Source organism: Elaeis guineensis, chromosome 5 (genome assembly GCF_000442705.2).
Source record: "Elaeis guineensis isolate ETL-2024a chromosome 5, EG11, whole genome shotgun sequence".
In the NCBI taxonomy this organism is placed as follows: domain Eukaryota; kingdom Viridiplantae; phylum Streptophyta; class Magnoliopsida; order Arecales; family Arecaceae; genus Elaeis; species Elaeis guineensis.
In genome coordinates, this window is record NC_025997.2 from 131,680,681 (window position 1) to 131,691,992 (window position 11,312).

Genomic DNA, 11,312 nt, shown 5'->3' on the forward strand with positions numbered 1-11,312 from the left:
TCGTGGCCATTGCTGTGGCCTGCTAGAGGGTCCAGACCTGTCGGCCGAAGTCCGGTTGGAGTACGATCTCCGTAGAAATGCTGTGGCCAGCTAGAGGGTCCAGGCCTGTCAGCCGAAGTCCGACTGGAGTGTCTGATGGAGAGAGGTGGCTAGCTACCAGTATGAGAGGAGCTCGGAGTCCGGCTCCCATGGGAGTCCGGATGAAGTCTTCCTTCAGTCGAAGTCGGGAACGAGGTCCGGCTCCCGTGGGAGTCCGGACGGAGTCTTCCCATAGCTGGAGTCGGAGATGAGATCTGGCTCCCTTAGGAGCCCGGGCGAAGTCTACCTGCAATTAAAATCAGGGGCGAAGTCCGGCTCCCTTAAGAGTCCGGACGAAGTTTACCAGCAGTTGAGGTCGGGGACGGAGCCCGGCTCCCGTAGGAGTCCGGGCGAAGCCTTCCAGCAGTTGAGGTCGGGGACGAAGTTCGGCTCCCGTAGAAGTCCGGACGAAGTCTTCCTGCGGCCGGAGTCGGAGACGAGATCTAGCTCCCGTAGGAGTCCAGGCGAAGTCTACTTACAATTAAAGTCAGGGGCGAAGTCCGGCTCCCTTAGGAGTCCGGACGAAGTTTACCAGCAGTTGAGGTCGGAGACGGAGCCCGGCTCCCGTAGGAGTCCGGACGAAGCCTTCCAGCAGTTGATATCGGGGACGAAGTCCGGCTTCCGTAGGAGTCCGGACGAAGTTTTCCTGCGGCCGGAGTTGGGGACGAGGTCCGGCTCCTGTAGGAGTCCGGACGAAGTCTACCTGCAATTAGAGTTGGGGGCGAAGTCCGGCTCCCGTAGGAGTCCGGACGAAGTCTACCTGCAATTGGAGTCGTGGGCGGAGTCCGGCTCCCGTAGGAGTCCGGACGAAGTCTGTCTGCAGCCGGAGTCGGGGACGAGGTTCGGCTCCTGTAGGAGTCCGGGCAAAATCTACCTGCAATTGGAGTTGGGGGCGAAGTCCGGCTCCCGTAGGAGTCCGGACGAAGTCTACCTGTAATTGGAGTCGTGGACGGAGTCCGGCTCCCGTAGGAGTCCGGACGGAGACCGGCTCCCGTAGGAGTCCGGACGAAGTCTACCTGCAGGTGAAGCCATGGACGGAGTCCGGCTCTCGTAGGAGTCCGGACGAGGTCTGTCTGCAGCCGGAGTCGGGGACGAGGTCCGGCTCCCGTAGGAGTCTGGGCAGAGTCTTCCTGCAGCCGGAGTTGGGGACGAGGTCCGACTCCCGTAGGAGCCCAGGCGAAGTCTAGAAGATAGTCGATCATCGTAGAAATTTGGGTGGAGTCCGTCCGTCGTGAAGAATCCAGTCGACGCTGGTGGGGGCTTATCCGTCAGCAAAACTTGGGAGTGTTGCGGAGGATCGGCCGCCCGGGAGGTTTGAAGAGACGTCGTCAGAGGTCGGAAGTCGGTTGGATCCTCGGAGGGTCACTCCTGTCACGAACTTCGGTTGGGGGGTATTTTATACCCAACACCAGTCCCCCTACTTCCGAGTTTGAATTTCGAAAGAAGAAAATACAGAAAAATTTTCGCAGCCGAAGTTGTCCCCTTGAATCCTGTGCACGATCGCCCCCTGATATTTTGGCATTAAATGCGCGCGTACTGGAGTCTTTTCGAAACGGGGCGATTCGAAGGGATCTTTCGAAATTCTCGCTGGTACGTTGGTCCAGATACGGTGCAGTAATGGCTCTGTCAGCTGTCAGCCGCTTTGAGCCGCCTACCGTGGCGAGTGGGACGCGTGGCGAGCGTGGGTCGGCCTTGGGAGATCCGCGATCATTATAGCGCCAGATCCCAGGGTCTATTTAAACCTGCCTTTTCGCCTTTAGAGGCTTCATTCCGCCTGAAAGTTCTGTTGGTGTCTGCCTTCTCTCCGAAAGCTCTGACCCCCTTTGGCGTCCGCCTTGGCCCCAAGCGTTCTTCGAGTCGTCCCTATCCTCGTCCCTCCGCATCCTTCAGAGCGATCTAGGTTAGTCCCGGAACCTTCGTTTTTCTTCTTGCCATTTAGGGGCCTTTTTTCCTCCATCTTTCTTCTGCCACATTCCTCTGGTTTGGTCTCCCGCAACCCCTCGCCCCTTGTCCCGCCTGATTTCTCCGAGATTTTTAGGGTCTTCGTTTGAAATGTCTTTCGGCACCTCTGCCTCTAGTGGTTCCGGGAGTTCGCCCGCGTCAGCCCCCCAAGACCCCCACACTGTAGACGAACCCACATCTGGGGCTGGGCCTCGCCCGATTTTTGCATCGGGTGCCATTCCCTGTTCTCTGTCTCCGGATGAACTCCTACTGATAAGGGTTCAGTATGGAGTTCCTCCGGAGTACGATCTGGAGCTCTCCGGTCCCGCCGACTGGGCTAGCACCCCCCCGCCTGGCCGCTTCTGCCTGTATCAGGAGGCCTTCCGTGCCGGACTCCGACTTCCGCTTCCGTCTTTCGTTGTCGCCCTCTTCCGTTTCTTAGATATTTCTTTAGCTTCAGTGGCGATGAATTCCTTTAGGTTTTTGATAGGGTTCCTCTCCCTTTGCCACGTAGTCGAAGTTCAACCATCTCTTTCTTTGTTTAGGCACTTTTACACCTTCAAGCGTCACCCCTCGGCAAAGGACTGGTGGTATTTCTCCCCCCAGTTTGGCAAGAAGGGGTTGCTGAAAGGTGCTCCCTCTTCAACCATAACTGGAAGGGAAAGTACCTCTTCGTCCATTACCCGACCTTGAGGCTGGGATTGCCCCCTTGGGGCTCCCTAAGGGACTCTGTCCGCCGGGCTCCTAGCCTGAGAGAGGACGACCTTCAGGCCGCCCGGAGGCTTCTTGGTTATTCGGCTCCTTCCCTTCCCAAACTTCTGAAGGAGCAGTTTTTGTTCAACATCGGCCTGAGTCTCCTGGATCCTGCGAGTATCCCATCTTTCCTTTCCTCTTTCTTTCTTCTTTTTTTTTTTTTTTTGCGCGCCACTTCTTCCTTTTTTACCCTGTCACTAATTTTTCTTCTTTTTTCTCTCTTTTTCTCTTTTCTCTTTTCTTCTTTTTCTTTTTTTAGGGATGGACGCCGAAGCAGCATGGATGCTCGCCAGGGATCTCAAGGCCCACAAAAGAAAAGGCACCGCGGCCTCCGGATCGGCGAAGAAGACCAGAACAGAGGAGACGAGCTCGGCCACGCCTGCCCAGGCGGCCTTCGCAGTCGAAGTTCCTTCGGACGCCGAACCTCCGGCTCCACGGGCTTCTTCCATTGAGGTTCCCGTTCCGGGGGTCCGTTCTGCGAAGGCGCCCGGGGTCGAGAGGGGGAGGAGAAGAAAGTCGGTGGCCCGCAGGACGAGTAGCCACCGAGCCACCATCGAAGAGTCCCACGGTTTCGAAGAAGAGCCGGGGGAGAATCCTTTCAATGACAGGGACTTGATAAAGCAGCTGATTGACGGCTACATCCTGCCCGAGGTCGTCCAGAGGATTGATCGCGCCGATCCCGAACAGCGGGTTTGGGACTCCCTAGGGTCCTTTCTCGAGGTAAACAGATTCACCTCCCTCCTTCCTTTCGCACCTTTGTTTAATTAATTCTCCAACTCTTATTCTGACCTCCTGGCCGCCCTTGCAGGTCGGGCACCAGCTCCTCGCCAACATCGAAGCGACGAACCGGGTGAGAAGGGATGCCAACCAGGCGAAGGAGCGTCGTCGGACCGAAGTCGCCCGCCTCTAAGAAAAAGTTGCTGAGGTAGCCAACCTCCAAGAGGCCCTGGAGAAAGAAAAGCAGGCCCTGGAGCAAGAGAAGCAGACCTTGGAGGAGACGGCGAGGAAGGCGGAGGCTGAGGTTGCCAATTTGGCGGAGCAGATCCCGGTCCTGGTCTCGGAGGCCAGGGTTCTGGCTGTGGAGGAGTTCAAGACCTCTGCTGAGATGAGGGACCTGAACGTTAAGTTCGGCCAAAAGGCCTTCATCAAAGGATTCGAGCTCTGCCAGGAGAAGGTAGTCCAGAAATTTTCCGAGCTCGACCTCAGCTTCCTGGGCGAGGCGTCTGAGGACGAAGCCGGTCCCTCTCCCACTGCTACTTCCACCGCAGCTCCCCTTCCGGGAACACCGAGCTCTCCAACCCCTACCTCAGAGGTCTGAGACCTCTGACCTTGTATTTTTCTTTTATTGTAATTTTTTTTCTTTCCCCTCTTGTCCTTAAGAAATATTTATTCAATAAAATCGGGTTTCTCCTTTTGGAGGGCTTCTCCACTCTGCTCCCCCTCTCTTTTTTTTCTTTTGCAATGGGATGCGCCTTGACGCTTTTGCCTCCCGATGGCAGTGTCCTGCCGAAGCACTTCCCCTGCCACAAAAAATTTTGCTGAAGTCTGTGATCCAACGTCTGAAGAAGGAAGTTCATCATTTGACAAAGAGGTCGAAGAAGATGGATGGCGAACTTCGCAGGTTGAGGGAGAGCCACTCTGAAGCCACCGCGGAGGCCACCCGCCTTCGGAACCTCCACGTGAAGGGGACATAGAGTACAGCCGGAGGAAAGCGAACTTCAAGAAGGAGCTCAAGAAACACAAAAAATGCGCCAGCGACCGATCCTGGGCTCAAGCTGCCAAGATCAGTTCTCTCAGAGTGGAGCTGTCGGCTGCACGGGAGAGGATTAGCCAGCTGGAAGGAAGCTCATCCCAGCTTCCTACTCGGGCCGACAGCGATCAGGAATGGTCGAAGAAGGTCTCCGACCTTCAGCAGCAGCTCCGGGATGCCGAGGCGAGTTATGACGTGTACCGGACCGGCTGGTGCAGGCAGGTGGACGAATACAGGGGGAAGCTCAGGATGGCGACCGACGAGGTTGCCCGCCTTCAGAGGCAGCTAGCTGGAGGGGCTCAGCTTGCTCCCGCCCCGGATTCCAGCGAACTCCAATCCCTGAGAAGAACCATAGAAGAGCTATCTGTCGCCCTTAGGGAGGGGAAGGCCGAGCTGCAGCAATTGAAGATCCAGCTGGTATGCGAGCAGCAGGCCGTCAAGGATGCGGAGGCGGAATCCGAGGTCCTAAGAAAAAGGCATCGAGAGATGGAGAACGAAAGCCAGCGATTTCACCGAAGATACATGGAGATACTAATGAGAAAGAGGGAATTGGAAGCAGAAGTCGAAAGTTTAAGGCGCTCCCTGGCGAGGGTCGAAGCCGAAAGTTTGAGGTCGGAGGAAGTCGGGCCCCCTTAGAGCTCTTTTTGCCCTTCGTTCCTCTAAGTGTCTTCTTTCGTCGCTTGTCTGTTTGTCGTCGCCGTTATCGCTGTCGTTGTTGTTTTTGTTGTTTTCTCTTCTTCGGGCTTCCAGGCTCTATAACGCATGTTCTACTAATGAAATGAAAAAGTCTTTGCTATCTTTCCCATATGTCGCGTTGAACTGTCGTGTGCCGGACTTCTTTCATTTTTGTCCCACGTGATGTCGATGTTGTTCGAGGATTTCTCGTTCATCTATGCATTAGGTCGTCATTGCCGAGTTTCTGATTCGGCGTCGACGTCGCTTGGAGGTTCCTGGTTATCGCCGTGTCAGTTTGCCTTTCGTTTGCGACCGTAGATCTTACTTTCTCTTCCTCCCTCTTCATAGAGACGAGGTCCTTTGTGCTTTTAATGTAGTTCGGCCTCCATTTTTCGTTGGGGTAGGGGGTCACAGTGGCGTAGAGGGGTCGTCGCGAAAGTTTTCTTTTTCTTGCCGGGTCTCGAACGGTCGGACCTTAGTCGGCGTCGCGATGAGGTTCTTCCCCTATTTCTGATGTGGTCGGCTTCAGCTCAGGTTAGGACGAGGTTCTCCTTCTGTTCCTAACGGGGCTGTGGGGGCACATGTGGGCGCTGTTTGGCCTCTCCCCCCATCCGGTCTAAGAGGAACCGGGCCTTCGACTTTGCTCATGTTAGGGCGAGGTTCTCCTCCTGTCCCTAACATGGCTGTGGGGGCGCATATGGGCACTGTTTTGGCCTCTCCCCCCATCCGGTCTAAGAGGAACCGGGCCTTCGACTTTGCTCATATTAGGGTGAGGTTCTACTCCTGTCCCTAACATGGCTGTAGGGGCACATATGGACACTGTTTGGCCTCTCTCCCCATCCGGTCTAAGAGGAACCGGGCCTTCGACTTTGCTCATGTTAGGGCGAGGTTCTCCTCCTGTCCCTAACATGGCTGTGGGGGCGCATATGGGCGCTGTTTGGCCTCTCCCCCCATCCGGTCTAAGAGGAACCGGGCCTTCGACTTTGCTCATGTTAGGGCGAGGTTCTCCTCCTGTCCCTAACATGGCTGTGGGGGCGCATATGGGCGCTGTTTGGCCTCTTCCCCCATCCGGTCTAAGAGGAACCGGGCCTTCGACTTTGCCCACATTAGGGTTTATTTTTGTTGTCCGAAGGGGTCGTCCCCTGTCGTTATAAGTCCGTACCAAAATGAAAAGATGTGCAGATCTGAAAGGAATCTTGATTTGAAATAGAGTCGTTCTTCTGAAGGCCGCCTTTCAGAGCGGGCATCGCTACCGACTGGTCCAAGTTTCAGACCTCCAGTGCGGCGACATTGAAGCAGTTGATGTAGGCCCGAATGGACTCCCCCTCCCTCTGCTTGATGTTGATGAGGGACTCCGAACCCTTCCGGGGGCGCCGACTGCTGACAAAATGAGCCACAAATTGGTGGCTCATTTGATCGAAGGAAAAGATGGTACCCGGCTTCAGTGTTGAGTACCAGTTTCTCGCCGCTCCCTTCAAGGTGGATGGGAAGGCTCGGCATAGAATGGCGTCGGGTGCGCCATGAAGCAGCATCATCGTTCGGAAGGCCTCCAGGTGGTCAACCGGGTCCGAAGTCCCATCGTTACTTTCAAATTGGGAGAGTTTGGAGTTTGGCGGGATCGGTTCCTGCATGATCATTTGAGAAAAGGGAGGGTCAGTACAAATGTCCTCACCATAAGCAGGGGGAGCGTGGTGGAGTTCTTCGATCCGCCGGTTCATCTCCTGGAGCCTCCGGTCTAGAAAATCCTCTCGACTACGGGTCTCAAGGGTCCTCTGGCAGAATGGAGGTAGAGATCTTCCAGGGGTGGAATCGTGGTCTGATTGAGGGCTCTCCACCCTTGGATTCATCTTTTCGAGAAAGACGGGGCGGCTGGCCCAAGTGGCCCGTCTCACCGTCGGATTTTGGGGTTCCGATGATGCTCTTTCCAGTCGCACTGATGCCTGCGGCTGCTGCTGCTGTTGCATGGCCTGCACAGCTTCAGTGAGGCCTCTAACCTGTTGCACCAGTAGGTCGAATTGCTCCGCGCCAACCACCGTTGCCGGAGGAGGCTGGAAAACCAGAGGTGAGGCCGGAGCCTGAGATCTGACCGCAGAGGCCATGGATCGTCGCGTGGATACTTTGCGGGGAGGCATCGGGCAAAGACCTAGTGGGGGAAGGAGGAGTGGATGTCGGAGAAGATGACCGGAGGCAGTCCCGTTGAGCGCTTCTTTAAGAACAAGGATACTGCGAAGGTTCGCAGTACCCTTCCTCTAGCGCCAATCCTGTTGGTGCAAAAATCTGCCTGCGTCGGAGAAGCTGGAGTCGAGGGAGTCGCGGTCGCCGTCGGGACCTGCAAAAGAAGTCTAAATCGAAGGTGGGGTTGTTCCGGCAAGACCCTCCGATGCTCAAGTTAGTTCTCTGCCTCAACAAGAATGGAGTGCTCGAACGAAAATTTTAGCAGAGTTTTGGGATAGAAAATAGAGACGTCGTCGGAGGTCGGAAGTCGGTTGGATTTTCGGAGGATTACTCCTGTCACGAACTTCGACTGGGAGATATTTTATACCCAACACCGTCAATTTAGCAGTTGGCTAACTTTGGATTGTGGATTGGAGGTCATCACATCAGCCAAAACCGTTTGTCCAATTTCAGGACCGCTGATAGGGATGTATGTGTGAGGAAGGCAAAAAGCTGACTGGCGTGACCGGTAAACTACCACTAATGAGTTTCGACCCGCTAGCTGATGCTAAATGAGATTTCAGTTTTGGTCGCCGGTGACCCAAATTCTTTGTCCCATCGTACCTCTTTGCCCATGCCTTCATGACAAAGGAGTCATTAACGCGAATAATTACCAAGCCCTTTCTCTGAGGGACCCAGCTAAAGGCCCTGTTGATGTTATTAGATTCCACAACCATCCGCCAAAAGTTATATACCTCTTGAGCAATAAGAGATATTATTGATTAGAACTATGCTATCGTGTAGACTTTGGACCTTCCAATAAAATATCACCATATTATTTAGTGAGATTAAAAAGAAACTAACAAAAATTAAATTCTAAATGACCGTCATGATTAATTATAAATTTTATTTTCATTCACACTTGTCAACCAAATGAAAAATTTTAAAATTTTGAATCACCGAATGATATGACAATATTATATTAGATGGTCTAAAATTTATTTAATAAAATAATTTTAATCAATAATTTTTCTTAAAATAGTCGGTCTCGAACTTGAAGAACCTACTTACTCGGCACCTATCACAAAAATCAACCTATGCAAATTGGATGTCATCAAGCAAAGTTAGTACAGGGTTCCAAATGGGCTTAGAGCCCTATTTTGGGGAGATATTTGGCTTGGCAGAGCTCTCTCGAAAACTACTTTTCCTAACCTCTGCATCATTCGCAGTAACAAAACAAGCAAAGTTGCTTCTTATTATAGCTCTAGATCTCATATTGGAAGCTTCCTGCCCCTGCAACACTAGATCAGCCCGCACTTGGGGAGTTTTACCCTATCTCATTTCTTCTAGCTAACGTCCAATTTAATAAGGAGCCAGCCATGGTGATTTGGCGCCTTCGTTGTATGTCAAGCACGTGGAAATATGCATGGCTCGCGTTTGTTTGTCCTTTAGCTTTCAAGGTAACTTCCTGGTCTTGAAAAGCAAAGCGCCCTTTCAATAAGGTGCATTAACCTGTACCTGTTGGACCATAATGTACCACATTACTTTTATTCCCACAAGCAAAGCGTGGGGGAAGTGCCTTCAGTCGTCCATTTTTTAAAAAAAGAAGGCGATTTGAAAGAAAAGTGGGGCGATTTGAAGACCTAATGAGGCCAGGGGTTTTTCAACTCCTTACATCTACCGCTTCCTCACCACTAGCGCAGTCAAATTGAACTCACACCTCCACAACATGGAAAGGAAAAGTACCAAAATAAATAAAAAAAAAAAAATAAAAGTGTTGCTATTGATCTTCCCACTTGAGATCAATCATCGAGAAATATATGGCTGAAATGAAATCACCACTGAAGCTTCATCTGAACACTTTCAAAAAAATCTTCATTAGAAATATTCTCCAATGAAGACCCTCCAACGTTCAAATCAAGAAATGAAGAACAATAAAAAGAGAAAGTGAGGAATCAATTGATTGAATACTTTGGAGGGCCTAGGAGCCTTAATTTATAGAAAAAAAATTTGAGTCGTATCCGTCTCGAAGTCCTGATGATTTTCGAATTTATTGCAAAGATTAATTTAGAAAAATTTTTTGCTTTTTATGGAAGACTCGATCGTAGAGGAGTTCTACTCTATCTAAACTTTTTCAATTTGAAGAAAAGATGAAACTGATGAGAAGATTAAGTCGGCCAAGATCGAGCTATAATAAATCATCCGGAGCCGAAATACTAGAGTGTGGAGCAGATGTTTGTCCTCTTGCTGATTAGAATAGATCGGTCAAGAACAATCTAAAATAGATCGTCCGAAGCCGAAAAGTTGAGAACTACAACTGACGGAGTATCCGTTAGCCCCTGTCACATTTACATTTCTATCAGATGTCACAGCCAAAATCAAGATATAAATCCACAATAAAAAATATCAAATGCTTCTTCTAGATTAAGCGTGCAAATAAATCAAGCTGCTTCTAAGCTATTCTAAGTTCGACTTGAATCTAAATTTAACTCGAATCAAAATTCAACTCGGCTCGTTTATTATCAAATTCGAATAACTCGAATAATTTTTCAAATCAAGATCAAATAACAAAATATCTGGCTCAAAAACTTACGAATCTATTCAAATTTATAGATATATTTTATAATATTATTTTTACTTATAATATATATTATTAATAAGCTTAAACTCAATTCTGAATACAAATATAATTCCATTGATATTCAAATCAATCTTGCATTTTATTTATTTTTTATCGAATCGAACTCAAATTTGAGATATTAAAATTCGATCAATCTCAAATCAAATTTCAAATCCAAATAATTTGAATCGAATCAAGCTTAAACTTCTAATTACTCATCTTAACTTAGCTAGATTATATCCCTATTCCACATGGCTCTACTAAATACAGTGAACACCCAAAACATTCAAAAGAAGCTGGGCAGATCTATTGGAGGATGCGTGCTCTATGGCTGCTTGAATCAGTACATCATCTTTTTTTTCTATTAATAAACTTTGGGTAGCTTTTAGCATTCCCTTCCATTATTCTTTTAAAAAAACACGCACAGACGCATACACTCTAGTCCTATCACTAGAGAATTGAAAACTTGGACACGGATCACTGTCTAGCGCTTATAAAGCTTCCCTTTCATTATACAGATGAGCTCACGGAAGGGATGGTAGAATCCAACGCACCAGAAATTTGAAGTCTTGAACCTGTGCGAGCTCGGTTGATGATACTTTCCTCTGCACACCACTAGAAATAATGATTAGCTGGTCTTTTATTGGTGCAATGCGTGTGACTGTTAATAAAGCTCAGGCTTTACTAAATTCTTATTTCTTTTAATGTATGCTAGGAAAGTAGGGTCCAGTAGGCTTGTGCCTGTCTCATATAAAGGCCTAAGTTGAAAACCACGAAATTTTAACCGATTGACCATTATGGTTTTCAAAAGAAAATCAAAAATTTATTCAGATCAGATGTAGATTCAGAACTGACCGATTTCATTCAGCCCCTCAATAATACTGGAGAGAATGTTACTCAAAATTTTTGGTCGAGTCATACAACCTTGGACCTCTATAGGAACTCTTCTCATGTTCTCCGATTGGCTCTCTTATTTCATTCGTCTGGGAGAATGTATATAACAAAGAAGCCGTTGAGGAAAAGATGTAAATAGTAATTAGTTTTAACCAGCAAGCGTATGGCTGGAAAAAGAGGACAGCTTTCAAGCACCACTAATTAATCATTATGTGATGAAGCTCAATGACATTTGCACACTCATATAATTACAACATGATTCATCGATTCCATGGTGAGCGAATGGAAGACATGACATGTCAAATTTAATGGGCATGTTCTCAGAAAAGGAGCAGGAAAACTATTACAGGCTTTTCACTTAAGTTTAACCAGAATACAAATTATTCATTAATCAATATTAGTGATTTAATTGTTTCTCCGTTCTGGCTTCAGAAAGGGAGCGGGAAT